At 41.9% G+C, this 20,798-nt stretch overlaps 1 pseudogene; it reads left to right on the top strand.

The window, feature by feature from the left end:
* Positions 1-1,331: 1,331 nt before the first annotated feature.
* On the top strand, positions 1,332-13,226 carry LOC131918949 (solute carrier family 25 member 3-like; annotated as a pseudogene).
* Positions 13,227-20,798: the final 7,572 nt, after the last annotated feature.

The raw sequence follows: 20,798 nt of genomic DNA, 5'->3' as shown, positions 1-20,798 counted from the left end.
TGAAGAGATGGCTCAGCACTTGCAGAGGCCCAGAACTCACATGGTGGCTCATAATTTCCTGTTCCTCCAGTTTCAGGGGATTTGACATCTTCTTCTGGCCTTCTTGGGCACCAGGCATATACATGGTACACATACATACACATAGACAAACACTCAGACACACAAATAAGAATAAGTAAATCTTTTTTAAAAAGTGTGCCTAGTAAGTCAGAGATGCAGTAATTTTCATGAACTGTTTTGGACTCTTTAAATTTGGGGACAGGCCTTCAGTTCTTGGAAGATCCACTCTAGGGACTATTGAACTCCAGTCAAATTTGCCCCAGAGGATAGAAGTTACTGGAATTTGGAGATTAGAAATCTTTGCAAAAGCTACCAAAGCCACCTGTGGGAGTAATTTGCTCCAAAGCTCCTCAGTTACAGTTGGGGTAGGAAGGGTGGGTTAGGAATAAAAGCTAATCCAGCCTTTAGGATTCTGAATCTAAGTAGCACATAGCATGTGGACATCAGTGCTAAGATTGATACCTAATGGGCTGAAGAGATGGCTCAGAGGTTAACAGCACCTGTTGCTCATGCAGAAGACCCAGGTTCCCTTCTCAGAACTCACATGGCTACTTACAAGTCCAAGTTCAGGGGGTCCCATGCCCTCTTCTGGCCTCTGCTGGTGCAGCATACACATGGCACACAGACATGTATAAGCAAAACATCCATAAACATTAAATAAATCTTAAAAAAAATAGATACCTACTCATCTACTTCTTGAATTTTTATCAAAACAGAACTTTTGTGTGTATCTCTTATAGACATGGCAATTTAGACATTTTAAAATTTTAGTCATCTTAAAAATAATAACTTAAAAATAATAACAGCAAGAGGAATTCACTATTAGGGACCTAGGATTTATAGCTGTTTGTTCTTTTTTTTTTTTTTTTTTTTTGGTTTTTTTCGAGACAGGGTTTCTCTGTGTAGCTTTGCACCTTTCCTGGAACTCACTGTGTAGACCAGGCTGGCCTCAAACTCACAGAGATCCACCTAGCTCTGCCTCCCAAGTGCTGGGATTAAAGGCGTGCACCACCACTGCCCGGCTTTGAGTCCTACATCTGTAATTTTATTTAAGTCACTCTGAAATTCAGTGTAGAAGGAAGCGGACAACCTTGGTCAGAATGAAGCTTGCAGAAAAGATAAGGCAGAGTTGAGATGTTCATACATGCAACATTCTTTAAAATAATTTGTGTCAGTGAGGGGCACCAACCTTCTGTCAGGAAGGACATTCAGACGCTGAGCCGAAGCCTTGTGGAACAAGCAGTTGGATGTTCCCCAACTTAGGCAAGAGGATGTTTTCTTCTGAGGTGCACCTGGCATGGGCGAACTCATTCAGCGCTCTGCACCTACAGCTGGTGCATGATGGGCTTTTGGGCTCCTGCAGTCCCCGGCCTGCCTAGGCGTTCCTGGCACCTGGCTGCCGCTGCCTTGGAAGAGTATAGTTGTGAATTTGGCTCCATGAAGTATTGTGCACTGTGTGGCTTGGTGGGCTCTTAAGTTGTGGGCTGACAGACATTGCTGTTGTTCTCCTTGATTTAGTAAAATTCCAAATGCAGGTGGACCCTCAATAGTACAAGGCCATATTGAATGGATTCTCTGTTACACCAAAGGAAGACAGTGTTAGTGGCTTGGCTAAAGGGTGGGCCCCGGCTTTGATTGGCTCTTCCATGCAAGGGCTCTGCAAGTTTGGTGCTTTTATCAAGTTTTCAAAACCTTATAAAGCAACAAGCTCGATGAAGAAAACACCTATCTATGGTGCACAGCACTGTATTTAGCTGCTTCTGACAGCGCTGAATTTTTGCTGACATTGCTCTGGGTCCTATGGAAGCTGCTCAAGTTTGAATTTAAATCCAGCCTGGCTATGCCTACACATTGAGGGAAGCCATTCCCAAAATGTATAGAGAAAAAAAAAGCTTAAATGCATTCTACATGGGTGTTGCTCCTCTGTGGATGAGACAGATTCCCATATACCATGATGAAGTTCAGTGGTCAATCTATTGCATGAATCTTAAAAGGTTCTTATTAATAAAATCAAACCCAGTGCCAGTTATTGGGGTGAATGCTGAAAGATCAGAGAAGCAGAACAAACCACAGCTACCTCACCTTGCCAGTTCCTCAGCGGATCCTGTTTCCTCAGACTGGATGCCTCTCAGCTGAACTGCTTCTTGAAAGCCTAAAAGCTTAACCAGCCAGTTTCTGGTTTTCATGCCTTATATACCTTTCTGCTTGCTGCCATCACTTCCTGGGATTAAAGGCTCACTTCATGGGATTAAAGGTGTGAGTCACCATGCCTGGCTGTTTCCAATGTGGCTTTAAACTCACAGAGATCCCAAGTGATAGGATTAAAGGCGTGTGTGCCACTATTTTCTGTCCGCTATATCTAGTGGCTGTTCTGTTCTCTGACCCCAGATAAGTTTATTAGGGTGCACAATATTTTGGGGAACACAGTATCACCACATTTCCCCTTTTTTGTCTAAAATTTTAAAAAAGCTTATAACTAATACAAGAAAAACTATATCCAATAAATATATACAATATATACAGTCAAGAATTACATTAACGATCTCTAGTCCATTAACATTTGACAGATTCAGAGAAAATAATTCCATTATCTATCCTATTTTGTTAACTCCAAAATGTACCTGATTCACTTTCTATCCTAACTTATATTACTAACAGAACTATCTTATAACGTCTTTCAAATTTATACACTTATACCTCTTTAGTGAGTTTCTTTTCTGAAATTCTTAACAAGGAAAACTATAACTATCTAATCTTCAACTATTACCATCTAATCTTCAACTCCCACAGAGACGCAAGAAGGAAATAATATTACCTAACAAAAATAAAAACTTTTTTATTTTTTATAAAGTACACGCAAGCAGCTTCCAAAAAAATGTGAATTGACAGAAACAGCCAGCTGCCTGGACAGTCACCTGAGGTTTCTCCGTAGTGTTGGGGCAGCATCTTTAGCCTATAGGCTTAGTGTATCTGACAGACTCGTTTGTGAAGTAGGACGTACACAAGGTCAACAGTTCAACCTCACATTTGGTGAGAGCAGTCCATGTACCAGAAACACCTGAATTCCACATGGTGTCATGTCATGATTCAGGATTTTAAATTCTGGAAATTGTTGATGTTTTTATTTTTTGAATTCAGCTGGCCATTCTTCTTGGCTTGTGTGTGTGTCTTCATCTCAGCATCCCGTTCTTCTCTGCATCCCTTTCTTCTCAGCTTGTGGGTGGCTTCACTCTTTTATTAAATGCCAGTCTACCATAGAGAGGTTAGACTCTGTCAGCTTAGTTACTCTTTCAAGAATAACTGTTTCAGCTGCTGTTCCACTGCACATCAGAAGCTATTGGTCCACTGCCCGTTCAGCTGCCTGAGAAGAAAAGGGTAGTGTACCTTTTCCGGATTGCAAAGGCCACTTCAGGGATGGTGCCATATTGTTCTGGCCTCAGAGGATGCCTTTTGTGAAAGCCACAACCACACTTGTTTTGGCAAGAATCAGTAGTCCTTTGTTTTATGTCCTGTCTGTCCTGTTAGCAGTTGATTCGAGGATACTTTGTTGTTCAGTGGCTAACTTTTGCCACAATGAAAGTTAACTCCATATGCAGTTTCTTCAATGCCCATATTTTCTCTGAAGTAGATTGATACTTCCAGGAGCCGACGTGCCTCATAGTCATAACAAAAAAAGAAAAATTTTCTAAGTTATTAAAACACTTTAAATGCCATATTCTGTAGATCTCTGAAGGGTTTGAAGATGACCTGTCTATCTAAAATATATCTGCTCGATCTTGAAAACATACCTAATATGACTACAAGTTCGATTGTAATGTCTAACTACTAACTTTCACTTCTTTATATCCTAATAGTTGGTAATAATAACATTCAAGGATCAGCAAACTGCATTACATTGTTAAATGAACAGTATAAGTACAATATCTTGAACAAGATTAGAAATATACATATAGCATTTTCTGACAATATCAATCTCAACATATATAATTTGTATACAATATACAAAAATCCAATCCAATCAAATGTAAAGTATTTAAAAGTAGTAATTTTCTTTTAAAAGTAGATTCAATAATCTATCTTTTATCTATATCATATTTGTATCTTCTCTTTATTTTTCCAAGTAGATTCAATAATCTACCCTCTATTCTATCATTTCTATGTATCTTTTATTTATTTATTTTTTAAACAAGAACCTTACATCTAATCTCCTTTGCTTGGCCCTATCTCTGTGAAGGCTTACTTCAGGCTCCCCTGTTCTCTTCCACTTGAGATGTCAGAGCCTCTGGAGAAGCAGCTTGGGCTAAATGAGTAGATGTTACCAAAGTGACATGGACTGAATCTGCTTGATGATCAGTGTTCAAGAAGGCACAAACTTTTATAGATTTGACCATTCAGACAGAAAATTGTCTGTTCCTAGTATAATTATTGTAGTACCCTTGCCTTAAGTTTCAAACTTGCTGCTAAATAAACCCATCCATTCATGAAAAAAATGTCAAGGAACTTTGATGGTTGGGGAGATGGTTCAATGGGTAAAAACACTTACTCTCCAAAGCATCTAAGTTCAAATCCCAAGCACCCACATAAAAAAAATCAGGCATGGTTACACATGCCTGGAACTCCAGTACTGGGGGAGATAGGGCAGAGATAGGTGAATCCTGAAAGATCACTGGCCAGCTTAGACTAACATTAGTGGGCTCTTGGTTCAGTGAGAGACCCTGCATCAAAGCAATGAGGTGGAGGCCACATCAAGACACCAGAAGTCCTTCTCTGGTCTTTCTATGTGGTGTATACATCCACGTGCTTATGTGTGTGTAGCACACAACACAATACACATACATATAGACACACACACACTTTGATGCTAGAAATTATATGCACACTTGAACACATTATATTTGATATAATTTTTGATACTATTTAATTTGCATTGAAGTCACACAAACACAAAATTAATGCATCAATTCATTTCTTTTTTAATTTTCTTTTTATTTATTCTTTGTGTCTTTCACATCATGCATCTTGATCCCATTTATTTCCCCATTCCTTCATATCCACTCCCTGCAAATAGAATAAAATTTAAGAGAAAAATGAAAAGAGAAAAAAAAAGAAAAAAGGAAAAATCTCATCATGGAAGCTGCAGTATGACACAGTAAGTCACACAGTAAACCCCTGTGTCCACATATCTTTACTTGCAAGTGTTCATTGCAAAGCGTCATTGGTCTGGTTTGAGGCCTCTTGTTTCTGCTACACTATCAACGCTGGGCCCTCACTGGGACTCCTCTTGGATATCCTTTTGCTGTCCTGTGTCATGGAGATCCTGCGGCCCCTTCACGAACTCCAGCAGATCACAGATGGGGTGGATGTTGGGGTGGGCCTGGTAGTTGCAGGGTTTTTCAGCCTGCCAGCTCTTTCTTGTCCTTACCACCAGGGTGAGCTCTCTAGCATTGCCCTGGCTAATTCACCCCTTGTAGCCACGAGCAGGGGCAGGGACAGTTCTCTTGCTTTCATGCCCCCAGGGTAGGCTTTCCCACACCTACACCATCATGGCCAGCTCTATTGTGTTGCCCAGGCAAGGTGCATGGGCCACTTTCCCAAGTGCTGCGGCTGGTCAGAGGCAGGGACACCACCATAAGGGAGATGAAGGGTGGGACCAGCTCTCCCATGCTCATTCTCAGGGCAGTTCAGCCTGTGAATGGGGTCAGCTCTGCTGTGCTGTTCAGGTGAGGGGGAGGGCCCACTTTCCTGAGTGCTGCAGCTGGTAAGGGGAAGGGTCGACTCCCTCACCTGTCACAGGCAGAGGGGTGAAGGGTAAGGGGGGACATCTCTCCACTGCCTATGCTGCTGCATGATAGAGTAGTGGGGACAGTTCTACCATGCTCACAGCTTCAGGGTTGGCTCACCCACATCTCCACCAACAGGGTCAGCTCTACTGTGCTGCCCAGGTGAGGTGCAGGGCCTGTTTTCCTGAGTGCTGCAGCTGGTGAGGGTCAGGAGCAGCTCTCCCACTCTTAAGACCTCAGGGCCAGCTCTCTCACCTGCTTCGGGCATAGAAGGGTGGAGGGGAAGGACATCGCTTCCCTGCCCATGCTGCCATATGGTGGATAAGGGGTGGAGCTAGCTTTCTCATGCTCAAGTTCTCATGGGGGCTCACCTGTGTCCCAATACACAGGATCAGCTCTGCTGTTCTGCCCAGATAATGTGCAGGGCCCACTCTTCCAAGTGTTGCAGCTGGTACAGGGGAGGGTCAGCTCCCTCACTAGCTGGAGGTGGTAGGGGAGAGGGAGGAGGGCATCTTTCCCTCACTCCCACCACCATGCCAACAATTACTTTCTTATCTTTAAAGTAAATGAATCATTTATCTGATGCTTTGTTTCAATTTAATAGTGAATATGAACAAATACTTATGGTTCCTATAGTACTGGGAATTTTTCTGTTATTATCATTATTATTATTATTATTATTGTGTGTGTATGAGTGTATGTGTGTGTATTATATGTGTAGGCATGGATGAGCACATGCCATGGTGCTTATGTGGGGGGTCTGAGAATAGCATTTTGGAGTTGATTCTGTCCTTCCACTGTGGAACCCAGAGATGAAATTCAGGTTGTCCAAGCAATCACTTTCACTGACTTTGAGATCTCAAAGGTCCAAGAACTTTCATAGGTGTAAGTAGAGGAGCTCAATTTTCATGGTTTGCAGGTACAGAAGGGAGACTTACAGGTTAATAATGATGCCAAGGTATACAATTGTGCTGTCCTTGACTCTGCATTTGAACTCTAATCCAATGCTGAAGACTCTGCACTTCTAGAGACAGAGGGATCTTGGAAACGGGGGAATTTTGTGTAGTCTTAATAAAGTAACTCACTTAAAAATAACTTTTTCAAACTGTTACAGGCCACGACAGTGTCAAGAACAGGTACAGGCTAAGCAAGCCAGGAAAACAGATGGGCGAACTTAGGCAGAGACTCCCTGCTAGACTAGAGACCACAGCTGTTGCCAGAACCACAGATCGGCAGCCCACCAGTGGATTTCCTCCACTCACTCAGTGTCCCCAATCCCACTCCCCTCCTTATCACCTTATCCCAGCCCCTCAATTCAGGCAGAGGGCTCCTGCTGCACCAAAGGCCAAACTAGTCACCAGAAGTCCAGCCCTCGACCTGGACAGAGACTCACTACTGGATCAGAGGTCAAACCTGCCACCAGAAATCCAGGCCACAAAGACCAGAAGACCAAAGAGAAAACAGAAACCAAGCAACAAAGCACCCACCCAACAGAGACAGACTCAGAAATCAGCACCTAGACTTATAATCACCCCAAACCCACATGCCTAAACACCAGTGTAAGAACACAATCAACAACAGGCAGGGCAGTATGGCAGCACTAGACCCCAGCTATCCTACTACAGCAAGCCATGAATATTCCAACACAGCTGAAACACACACACACACACACACACACACACACACACTCCTTAAAACCAGCTTTATGAAGATGATGGAGGTCCTTAAAGAGGAAATGAATAAGTCCCTTAAAGAAACAGGAAAAGACAAACAAAAATTGGAGGAAATCAATAAATCCACTAAACAATGCCAAGAAAGCCAAGAAAAAAACCATCAAAAACCAAACCAAAACAAAAAACAGGTGAAGGAAACGAATACAACAGTTCTAGACCTGAAAATGGAAATAGAAGCAACAAAGAAAACAGAAACTGAGGAAATTCTAGAAATGTAAAATCTAGGTAAGCGAACAGGAACTACAGACACATAACCAACAGACTATAAGAGATGGAAGAGAGAATCTCAGGCATCAAAGATATGATAGAAGAAATAGATTCATCGGTCAAAGAAAATATTAAATCTAAAAAATTCTTAACACAAAACATCCAGGAAATCTGGGACACTATAAAAAGACCAAACCTAAGAATAATGGGAATAGAAGAAGGAGACAAATCCCCAGCTGAAAAACCCAGAAAACATATTTAACAAAATCATAGAAAATTTTCCTAACCTAAAGGAGATGCCTATAAAGGTACAAGAAGCTTACAGAACAACAAATAGATTGGATCAGAAAAGAAAATCCCTTCACCACATAATAATCAAAACACTAAACACACAGAGCAAAGAAATAATATTAAAAGCTGCAGAGGAAAAAGGCCAAGAAACATAAAGGCAGACATATTAGAATTATACCTGACTTCTCAATGGAGACTCTAAAAGCCAGAAGGACCTGGACAGATGTCTTGCAGATTCTAAGAAACCGTGGATGCCAGCCTAGACTACTATACTCAGCAAAACTTTCAATGACCATAGATGGAGAAAACAAGATATTTCATGTCAAAGTCTAATTTAAACAATATCCACAAATCCAGCCCTACAGAAGGTACTAACAGGAAAACTCCATCTCACAGAAACAAGGCAATAAATAATATTGCACCAGCAAAGCCCAAAGAAGTTACACACACACACACACACACACACACACACACACACACACACTATCACCACCACCATCACCACCACCACCACCACCACTAAAATAACAGGAGTTAACAATCATTGGTCACTAATATCTCTCAATATTAATGGACTCAATTCCCCAGTAAAAAGACATAGACTGCCGGGCGGTGGTGGCACATGCCTTTAATCCCAGCACTCGGGAGGCAGAGGCAGGCAGATCTTTGTGAGTTCGAGGCCAGCCTGCTCTACAGAGCGAGATCCAGGAAAGGTGCAAAGCTACACAGAGAAACACTGTCTCAAAAAACCAAAAAAAAAAAAAAAAAGACATAGACTAATAGAATGGGTATGAAAACAGGATCCATCCTTCTGCTGCATATAAGAAATATTACCTCAACATCAAAGATAGACAGTACCTCAGAGTAAAAGGTTGGAAAAAGATTTTCCGAGCAAATGGACCTAAGAAGCAAGCTGATATAGCTAATCTAATATCCAACAAAATAAACTTCTGACCAAAATTAATCAAGAGAGATGGAGAAGGACATTTCATACTTATCAAAGGAAAAATACACCAAGATGACATTTTAATTCTCAACATCTATGACTCAAATGCAAGGGTACCCACATTTGTAAAAGAAACACTACTAAAGCTTAAATCACACATCCAACCTCATACATTACTAGAGGGAGACTTCAATACCCAACTTAACAGACAAAAACTAAACAGAAATAATGGAGCTAACAGACCCAATGAATCAAACGGACCTAACAGATAGTTACACATTTCACCCAAACAGAGAAGAATATGACTTTTTCACAGCACCTCACAGTACATTCTCCAAAAGTGACCACATACTCAGTCACAAAGCAAGTATCAATACATACAAAAAAATTGAAATAATCCCTGCATCCTATCAGACCACCATGGATTAAAGCTGGATTTCAGCAACAGAAAGCCTCCAAACTCATGGAAAATGAACCCTATTGAATGACTACTGGGTCAAGTCAGAAATAAAGAAATTAAAGACTTCCTAGAAGTCAATGAAAATAAATGTACAACAAACTCAAACTTATGGGAAACAATGAAAGCAGTGCTAAGAGGAAAGTTCTTTCTAGCACTTTCTAAAGTACCTTTAGAAAGAAATTGGAGAAATCTCACACTAGCGACTTAACAGCACACCTGAAAGTTCTAGCACAAAAAGAAGCAAACTCACCCAAGAGGAATAGAGTTAAGAAATTATCTAGCTGAGGGCTGAAATCAATGAAATAGAAACAAACAGAATGATACAAAGAATCAATGAAACAATAAGTTGGTTCTTTGAAAAAAGTCAACAAGCCCTTATTCAACTTAACTAAAAGACACAGAGAGAATATCCAAATTAACAAAATCAGAAACAAAAAGGGGGGACATAACAACAGAAAGAGGAAATCCAAAGAGTCATTAGGTCATACTTCAAAAACTCTTACTTAACAAATTGCAAAATCTAAAAGAAACAGACATTTTTCTCAATACACACCACTTACCAAAGTTAAATTAACATCAGATAAACAATTTAAATAGACTGATACCCTCTAAAGAAATAGAAGTAGTCATTAAAAGTCTTCAAACAAACAAACAAACAAAAAAATGCCCAGGATCAGAGGGTTTTTAGCAGAGAATTCTATCAGACTTTCAAAGAAAAGTTAACACCAATAATATTCCTCAAATTATTACACAAAATAGAAACTGAAGGGACATTGACAAATTCATTTTATGAGGCCATAGTCACTCTGATACCCAAACCACACAAAGATTCAAGGAAGAAAGAGAATTACAGACCACTTTTTTTCAGGAACATTGATGCAAAAATATTCAATAAAATACTTGCAAACTGAATTCAAGAATACTTCAAAAAGATCATTCACCATGATCAAGTAACTTTTATCCCAGAGTTGCAGGGATGGTTCAATATATGAAAATCTGTCAATGTAATTAACCATATAAACAAACTGAAAGAAAAAAAAACCCACATGATCATCTCATTAGATACTAAAAAAGCTTTTCACAAAATCCAGCACCCCTTCATGATAAAAAGTCTTGGAGCAATCAGGGGTACAAGAGACATACACAAACATAACAAAGGCAGTTTACAGCAAGCTGATTGCCAACATCAAATTAAATGGAGAGAAACTCAAAGCAATTCCACTAAAATCAGGAACAAGACAAGGTTATCCACTCTCTCCATATCTATTCAATATAGTACTTGAAGTTCCAGCTAGAGCAATCAGACAACTAAAGGAGACCAAGGGGATACAGATTGGAAAGGAAGAAGTCAAAGAAAGTATCACTATTTGCAGATGATATAATAGTATACACAAGAGACTCCAAAAACTCTACCAGGGGAATGCCTACACCTGATAAACACCTTCATTGCTGTGGCTAGATACAACATTAACTCAAAAAAATTAGTAGCTCTCCTATATACAAATGACAAAAAGGCTGAGAAAGAAATCAGGGAAACAAAACCCTTCATGATAGCCTCAAATAACATATAATTCCTTGGAGTAACTCTTTCCAAGCAAGGGAAATACTTGTATAATAAAAAATTTAAGACATTGAAGAAAGAAATTAAAGAAGATATTAGAAGATGAAAAGAGCTCTCATGCTCATAGGTAGGTACTATTATCGTAGTAAAAATGGTCATCCTACCAAAAGCAATTTAGACATTCTATGCAATTTCCATAAAAATTCCAACAGAATTCTTCACAGATCTTGAAAGGACAATCTTCAACTTCATATGAAAACACAAAAAAACCCAGGATAGCTAAAACAATCCTGAACAATTAAAGATCTGCTAGAAGCATCACCACCCCTATAACAAGTCTTTTTCTATTCTGCCAAACAGCTCCCAAATAATCACATGGAGACTTCTTATTAATTATGAAAGTTGGGCCTGTAGCTTAGGTTTGTTCCTAACTAGCTCTTACAAGTTAAATTAACCCATTTATATTAATCTACATTCTATCATGTGGTGTTACCTTTCTTCCATCTTACACCTCCTGCTTCCTCTCCAGGTCTCCTGGCTTTTCCTGCTCTTCGACTCCTCTTCCTCTTCCTTTCCCTCCTTGGAAATTCTGCTTATACCTCCAGCCTAGCTATTGGACATTCAGCTATTTTTTTTTTGGGACAGGGTTTCTCTGTGTAGCTTTGCACCTTTCCTGGAACTCACTCTGTAGCCTGGGCCTGCTCACAGAGATCTGCCTGCTTCTGCACCCCCCCCCACCCAGTGCTGGGATTAAAGGTGTGTGCCACCACTGCCTGGCTCAGCTCTTTATTAAACCAATCACACCAATATATCTTCACACAGTGTACAAATATCCTACAACACCCCCGCCCCGATTTCCAAGTTGTACTACAAAGCTACAGTAATAAATCCACATGGTAATAGCCCTCAAATGGACACATTTATCAATGGAATTGGATTGAAGAATCAGATATAAATCCACACACCTATGAACATCTGATTTCTGATAAGGAGGTGAGAAATACACACTGGAAAAAAGACGGCATCTTTATCATATGGTGCTGGTCAAACTGGATTTCTGTATGTAATAGAATCCAAGTCGATTCATATTTATCACCCTGCACAAAACTCAACTCAAATGTATCAGTGACCTCGACATAAAACCAGATACACTGAACCTGTTAGAAGAGAAAGTGGGGAACAGCCTTGAGCGCATTGGCACAGGAGACAACTTTCTGAACAGAACACCAATAGCACAGGCATTAAGATCAACAATTAATAAATGGGACCTCATGAAACTGAAAAGCTTCTGTAAGGCAAAGGGCACTGTTAAAAGGACAAAATGGCAGCCTACAGAATAGGAAAAGATTTTCTCCAACTCAACATCTGACAGAGGGCTAATAAACAAAATATATAAAGAACTTAAGAAACTAGACCTCAAAAAAAAAAAAAACCCAAATAATACAACTAAAAAATGGAGTACAGATCTAAAGAGAATTCTCAACAGAAGAATCTCAGATGGCCAAGAAACACTTAAAGAAATGTTCACATCGTTAGCCATCAGGAAAACGTAAATCAAAACATCTCTGAGATTCCATTTTATACCTGTCAGGATGGCTAAAATAAAAAATACAAGTTACAGCTCATGCAGGAGAGGATGTGGAGCAAAGGGAACACTCCTCCATTGTTAGTAGGAGTGCAAACTTGTACAGCAACCTTGGAAATCATTATGTCGGTTTCTCAGAAAATAGAGAAATGGTCTACCTCAAGACCCAGCTATACCGCTTGGTCATATACCCAAAGGAGGCTCAATCATACCACAAGGACATTTGCTCAACTCTTTTCATAGCAGCTTTGTTCATAATAGCCAGAACCTGAAAACAACCTACATGTCCCTCAACTAAAGAATGGATAAAAACATGTGGTACATTTACACAATAGAGTAATTACTCAGCTGTTAAAGACAGTGGAATTGCCACCTGGGGCTGTGTTGGTGTCTGAGGGCCATGCTGCCACTGGGACCAAGCCAATAGATCTGGTGGTCTGCACTACCCCTTGGGACCATGGTGACATATGGACATGGACTGCTGCTGAGGACCAGGTCTGGGTCCATGGTCCCACCGAAGCCCAGGTCTACGTTGAAGTCCATGTTGCCACAGAGGGCCATGGGGATGCCTGGGGCCAGGTCAGCCATCCGAGTCCACGTTGATGGCCGAGTGCCATGCTGCAACTAGGACCATGCAATCTGAGTGGCCTGCACTGCTACCCAATGCCATGGTGAAGTCCGGGCCAGAGCTGCACCTGAGGGCCATATCTGGGTCCATGTCCCTGCTACAGCCATGGTCTGTATTGATGTTCAAGGTTACTGTTACTATCAAATGTCATGTGGATGTCCAAGACCTGGGGCTGTGTTGGTGTCCGAAGGCCATGCTGCCACTGTGGCCCTGCCAGTCTGAGTGGCCTGCACTGCCACCTGAGGCAATGGTGACATCCTCACCTGGACTGCTACCAAGGACCATGTCTGGGTTCATGGTCTTACTGTATTTGGAGTCTATGTTGAAGTCTGAGGGCCATGTTGCCACCAAAGTTTACACTGAAGCCTGGGGTCAGGGCAGCAACCTGCAGCCTTATGTCTGGGGGCACGCCGCCTCCAGAGTCATCAGATCTAAATGACTTTTGCTTCTACCCAGAGCCAGGATGTTGTCTGGGCCCAGGCTGCTGCCAAGGGCCATGTCTGGGTTTATGATCTTGCTGCAGCTGGGGTCTGTGCTGATGTCTGTGGCTCATGTGGCTTCAGGGAGTCATAGGAACCATGTGTGGTGAAATCAGAGGCCCATGCTGAGCCAGCCCCACTCCTTGAGGGCCCTGGGACAGTTGGCCCTGTCCCTCGCTGGGCACAGCAGCAAGATAGCTGGCCCTAACTCACATGGGAGAGCTGACCTCATGGATGGCATGTGTAGCCAGTAAGTTTCTCTGGTCCCACCCAGCCCTGCAGTCCCATGCTTCTCTGGTCCTGCCTGCCCTGCAGTCCTGTAGCTGCTTATAAAATAATCACTCAGAGGCTTGATATTAATCATAAATTATATGGCCTATTGGCTTAGGCTTCTTGATAGCTAGCTCTTGCAATTTGACTCAGCCCATTTCTGTTAATCTATATATTGCCACGTGGCTTGTGGCTTACCAGTTCTTTCACATCTTGCTTCTCCCAATGGCAGCTTGCAGCTTGCCCCACTCTCCTTTCTTCTCCTCTCTCTCCAGTTGGAATGTACCTCCTATCCTTATTCTGCCTCACCATTGGCCAAACAGCTTTATTTATCAACCAGTCAGAGGAGCTGGCTCTGACTCTCACCTGAGGGGGGGTCAGCCCCAGTGGCCTGGACTGACCAGCTCAACTACCATCTAGGCACAAGGTCAGGCCTTGGGTTGACCTGTTGTGGTCTGAGGCTCAGAATCAACCCAAGCAGACACAAGAGGTTATGGCAAGGCGAGATTTAATGCAGGGCAGCACAAAAAAAGCAGGGAAGGGGAGAGGGCTGATCTATCATGAATTGAGACCCCAAATGCCAATTGAAGCAAGTATTTAAGTACAAAAATCACAAACATTTGTTGCCAAGTTACAGTTACAATTTTCACCAATCAGGATTTAGAGATTAGGGGCTTTGAATGTTCCATCATTGTCCATCGATATACAGCGCAAGCTTTTCAGTCCAACCAAATTCATTCCTTACCTCTGTTGTTGGGAACAGCCATGATGTCTCCAGAGAACTAAAAATGCATAACGATTATTTCTGTGGTTTAAGGAGGAGGTGGGTCAGCGAGGTTCTGTGGTGATATTGTGTCCCCCAATATATTGTGCACCCTAATAAACTTATCTGGGGTCAGAGAACAGTACAGCCACTAGATGTAACATGAATCTTAAATATTCTTATTAATAAAAACAAACCCAGAGCCAGGTATTGGGGTGAGTGCTGAATGATCAGAGAAACAGAACAAGCCACATTCAACCTCACCTTGCCAATTCCTCAGCTGATCTCATTTCCTCAAACTGGAAGCCTCTGAATCCTCATCCCAAGGATCTCAGCTGAATTGTTGCTAAAAGCTAAAAGCTTAACCAGACTCTAGTTCCTGGTCCTCATGCCTTATATACCTTTCTGCTTCCTTCCATCACTTCCTGGGATTAAAGGCATGTGTCACCATGCCTGGTTATTTCCAGTGTGGCTTTGAACTCACAGAGATCCGGATGGATCTCTGCCTCCGGAATGCTAGGATTAAAGGTGTGAGTGCCACCATTTTCTGGCCTCTATGTCTGTCTAGTGACTGTTGTGTTCTCTGACCCCAGATAAGTTTATTAGGGTGCACAATATATTGGGGGACACAATATCACCACAACTAGATAGACACAGAGGCCAGAAAATGGTGGCACACATACCTTTAATCCTAGCATCCCAAAGGCAAAGATCCATCCGGATCTCTGTGAGTTCAAAGCCACACTGGAAAGAGTCAGGCATGATGACATACACCTTTAATCCCAGGAAGTGATGGCAGGAAACAGAACTAGAGGCTTTTTAGGCTCTTTTAAGCGTTTAGGCTTTTAGCAGCAGTTCAGCTGAGATCTATTTGGATGAGGACACAGAGGCTTCCGGTTTGAGGAAACAAGATCAGCTCAGGAATTGGCAAGGTGAGATAGCTGTGGCTTGTAATGTTTCTTTGATCTTTCAGCGTTCACCCCAATACCTGGCTCTGGGTTTGTTTTTATTAATAAGACCTCTTAGGATTCGTGCTACAAGGTTCCCAGCTCCCCTAGGGCTTGGGAACCTGTACTTCGTTTCACCCTACAGGTAAAATGGAATCTGAAGTCAAAAAGACAGGATGCTTTTTGCCTGTTCCCAATGGGCCCACCCTAACACCAACCCCATCTAGGACCTGCTGGAGCTCATGAAAGAACTGGTCCTATGGAATGATACCCACAGGATTTCCATGACTCGGGGTAGCCTTGTGATATCTGAGAGGAGTTTCCATGAGGATCCAGTGATGATGGTGTACCAGAAAGCAGAGGCCTTGAACCAGACCAATGACTCATTGCAGTGAACATTTGCAAGTAAAGCTGATTGGATAAAAGGGTGTGCTGTGTGACACACGCCAGCTTCCAATGCCACCAGGATGAATGAAAAGGTGTTAGAGAGGCTGGAAAGATGGAGGAAGAAGAGGCTTTTGTTTGTTTGTTTTGGTTTTCTTTTTTGTTTGTTTGTTTGCTTATTTTGTTTTGATTTGATTTTTTAAAAATTTTTCTTTGCAGGGTGGGTGCTGCTGGGGTGAGCAGAGGATAAGGAGGGACTGGGAGGTGAGCAGAATTAGGGTCCATGATGTGGAATTCCCAAAGATTCAATAAAGAAATGATGTTGAATTAAAAAAAAATGACATCATGAAAGTTTCAGGCAAATGGATGGAACTAGAAAAAAAAAATCATCCTGAGTGAGATAACCCAGACCCAGAAAGACAAACATGGTATGTACTCACTTATAGGTGGATATTAGCTGTAAAGTAAATGATAATCATGCTACGGTTCACAGAACCAGAGAGGCTAAGTAACAAGGAGGGCTTAGGTAGGAAAGAAAGAATCTCCCTGGGAAGGGGAAATAGAATAGATTTTGAGGGTGACTGGGGGCAGATGGAGTTGGGAACAGGAAGGATCAACTGTGTGTGTGGGAACACTGGGAGAGACAACTGGAACTGAGGGCATTTCTGGTACGAGGTGGAAACCTAACACAATACAAACCCATGGAATCTATGAGAGGGTTACTCTTTGCTAGGGTTACTAGCAAAGACTCCTAGTAATGGAGGACATGGAGCCTGAACCACCCATCTGTAACCAGGCAAGGCCTCACGTGGAGGAAGTGGGGCACTAACCCAGCCATAAAACCTTCAACCTGCAGTGTGTCCTTCCTGCAGAGTGTTCTAGGACCGGAGCCTAGCAGAATCCTCATCAAAGAGATCAGAGAGACATCATCCAGCAACTGAAGGGAGCAGATGCAGTCTCACAGCCCAACATTAGGTGGAGCTCAGAGAGTCCTGAGGAGGGGGCAGAGGAAATAGAGGGATCAGGGGCACCATGAGAACAGGGCTCACAGAATCAACTGCCCTGGACTTATGGGGGTTCACAACAACCAGGGAGCCTGTAGGGGTCTGACCCAGGTTCTCTGCATATATGTTATGGCAGAGTAGCTTGGTGTTCTTGGGGGATTCCTAACAGTGGGGATAGGGGCTGTCTCTGACTCTTTTTCCTGCTTGTGGGGCCCCTTTCCTCCTACTGGGTTGCCTCTTTCAGCCTTGATGTGATGGTATGTGCCTGGTCTTATTGTAGCTTACTATGCTGTGTTTGGTTGATATCTCTGGCAGGCCTGCTCTTTTCTAAGGGGAGACAAAGCGGATGTGTGTGAATCTGAGGGAAAAGGCAGGGAGAGACTAGGGGGAGGAGAGGGAGGGGATGTAATATATCAGAGAAGAATAAAAAACAAAACAAAACAACAAAATAGAACAAAACTGCTTCCCTTTGGGTGAGTTCTATAAACCACCAGGAAAAAGAACTTGTTCCAAACTGGAACTAGCAACCTATTTGTTGTGGAAACAACAGTCCTAATGTTTTAGAACTGTCTCTGCACTGACTGGCTGTAGGCTGAAACACACCAGAAATAACTCCTTAAAAAAAAAAAAATTGAACATGCAAGTTTACCACGAGAACAGCATTTGTCAAATTACTGCGGCAAGCTGTGTGGTGCAAGGAATCGCCACTGATTTTGTGTTTGAACAACATCTCACGGTGTAAGTGATGCCCTCGAGATAAGCATGTTAAAAGCAGGACTTAAGGCAGGGCTCTGATCTCTTTCCTCTGAAAAGAAACAAAGGAGTCAGATGGACATCCTTATAAATTGAGTGGTCCACATGGGTAGATCTGAGAGGTGGGTCCAAGGGGTGGATCTGAGGGGTGGGGCTAAGAGGTGGATCTGATCTGAGGGGTGGGTCTGAGGGGTGGGGCTAAGAGGTGGATCTGAGGGATGATGTGGTATAGGAGTTTAGAGTGTATACTCTGGAGCTGGACTCAAGGTTAAATCTCAGTTCCATGATCCCACTTGCTGACCAGAGAAAGGTTTTTAAGGAAATCCTTTTATTTTTAAAATTAGAAAACTATTGAGATCTAACTATCTTTAATAGTTCTCACAATATAAGAAATGAACAGTGTCTCAAGGACAATTTACTAGCCAAACAGCGACTCTCTTTTTTGTTAGCTTAGTGTCCCTGTAGCCCGAGATGGACTATAGTCAGAGATACCAGTCCCTAGCTTCCTGGACAGCTTTCAATACACTTTCTCACTGTCACTGAGTATATCTGGAAATATGAATTTCAGATTGTTTTCCTCTGAATTAGAGTGTAATATTTGTCATTCACAATTGAAGCAGTATTCCAGAAGAGAAGAACAGTATGTCTCCATAGGATCCTTAATAAACATCTAGTTTACTTGATGAATCAGCAAGACCATTTATTGATTTAGAAATGTTTACTCGGATTATCAAAGAAATGTTGTTTTAATGTTTGTGAGGAGGTGAAAATAGTGATTCTGTCTTTTACAAAATACAGAAATATTCCTAGGAAAGAAAAGGAGGTGATTGAAAGCAGGCAGGGCTGGTGGGTTAAGTACACAGTTCTGGCCTCAGAGAGAATTCAGCTGACTGATCTCATTTTTAAATAGTACATGCTGCAAAACAGGAACAAAATATAACACAACAATACAAAAATTCGAAAAAGGGTTTCTGTACCCCAGGGACCAGTGTTGATACTCTCCCCTCCCCCTCCTGGTACTTTTATTTGATGAGATGGTTTCATGAACAAATAATTATTTTTATAATAATGTTTACTTATTAATAACTACTTGAAGTTTATGTGGCTTAGATCATATAGAGGCAGCTTCTGTTTTCACTTCTGATAGGTTTCTAGGACTTGGGGAAGGGGAGGTGCTTCAACCCCACCCCCCCACCCCCCACTGTTGGAATCACTTTTAATTAGACTGGCCAAGATGGGAGGCAAATGTGATGCTGTTTTCTGGAACTTTCATCAAAGCATCATAGTTCTGGGCTGAGTCAGTCTCAGGGGCTGTCTGTGACCTCTGTCCCAGCTCCTCTTTTCCAACACCTGCTTCATCAGCTGATCGCTGTGCTCCAGGTGGTACCCTGGATCCCTCCAGTATGCTCATTTTATTTTTAACTTCCACAGAGAGTTGGGGTTTGGGGCTTGTTATATTTAAATAACCCCGTTTCATCTCGGGTGCCATGGATAGTATTGCATCTGTAAAAAATGAGTCTTTTCACATAAACCATGAGTTGTTTTAAAGAAGAGCTATACATAAATAAGTGTGCAGGTGAGATGCAGGTTTTGTAAAACTGAGTACTGGCAAATGGCTGGGGAAACATCACTGCAAAAGCTGCCATTGTCTTTGAGCTTCCATGGGTATGTTCAGAGTTTCGAATTGGAATAGCTTGAAAAACCACTTAACCAGAGCATCAAAGGAGGATGTCCTTGGGCTGGTCTCACTAATAAAAAAAACAAAGTCGGAAAAGAGAATTGCTAATTAATTTACATATGAGTGTAAAGGTCTAAGGCAAATAACTTTGGAAAGGAAATAGTATTGTTTTCCCTTGGTCTAGACCAGGGCTTTTCACTTAAAACTATTTACTCTCTAAATCAAAGATTCATTTTTTTTAAAACAAATGTGAATATTTTATTTATTTTTGGTATTATTTCCCCAACTAATAAAAACAGTATAAATTGTTTTCAACCAAATCAAGAAAACAGTGATGAAAAGAAGTGTTCGCCAGAGTGGACATGTGGCTATTTAAGTCCCACTTCTTTTAGACACACATGACTTTCCTGTTCAGCAGCTCAACTGCAGGGTACTTGCTATGACCTCATTATTACCCTCTTACCTTGAGACACTCGACCAACCTCAGGATGAAACCATCTGGAGACTGAAGTCTTCCCTCCCTCCAAACCTCCTTTTATTTCCCCATGGTGCTCTTACTTTTATTTCAGAACCATAGTTTTAAAGTATCGGGATGAAGCCTGGGCTAAGTAAGTGTCCCAACACATGAAAACCTCTTAAGCAACTTGTTTTCCAATTAGATTCTCTTAGAGAACTGAGGTGTGCCGGTCACTAACAGTTTCCATAGGCAATGCATTCTGGGGGAAGGCAGCTCCTGGCAGGAGATACTTCACCGTGAAATAAGGTATCACCACACATTTGACTTATGTTTCCAGTATGACCTTTATTGAGCAAGGACTGATGTGACGTTTTACATCGATCAACATAAGGTTGCAAACTGCAGGTCAGCAAGGTTCTCCCATGAACAGAAGTCCATTTGAAATGCACCAGTGAGGTAAACATAAGTATTCATATATAGCTTTCTTAAGGCTAAGAGAGTTCTGTTTCACTTATTATTTTTTGGCTCAGTTGGTACTTTGCATAATACATCTCAAGACATCCCCCCGAGTGCCCCTCTTCCAGCATCTCAGGACACTGGCAATTCCCCAGGTACATATACGATCATGCATTTGAATCCCCCCAAGACTGCGGAGGAGGCACCCTGAGCTTGCATGCAGTTCCCTCATATTGCACAAAGGAAAAATACAATGTCTGGAGCCCCCATGGGAGAACCCATTCTGTTTTGAAGCTGTCAATCACATGCATTTTGAAATTGTCGTATGGCTTAACCTTTTGCAGTGGGCTCAAACC

The sequence above is a fragment of the Peromyscus eremicus genome, chromosome 9 (genome assembly GCF_949786415.1).
Source record: "Peromyscus eremicus chromosome 9, PerEre_H2_v1, whole genome shotgun sequence".
NCBI lineage: Eukaryota > Metazoa > Chordata > Mammalia > Rodentia > Cricetidae > Peromyscus > Peromyscus eremicus.
Note: the sequence above shows the minus strand (reverse complement) of the source record. Positions and strands in the feature narration are given on the sequence as shown.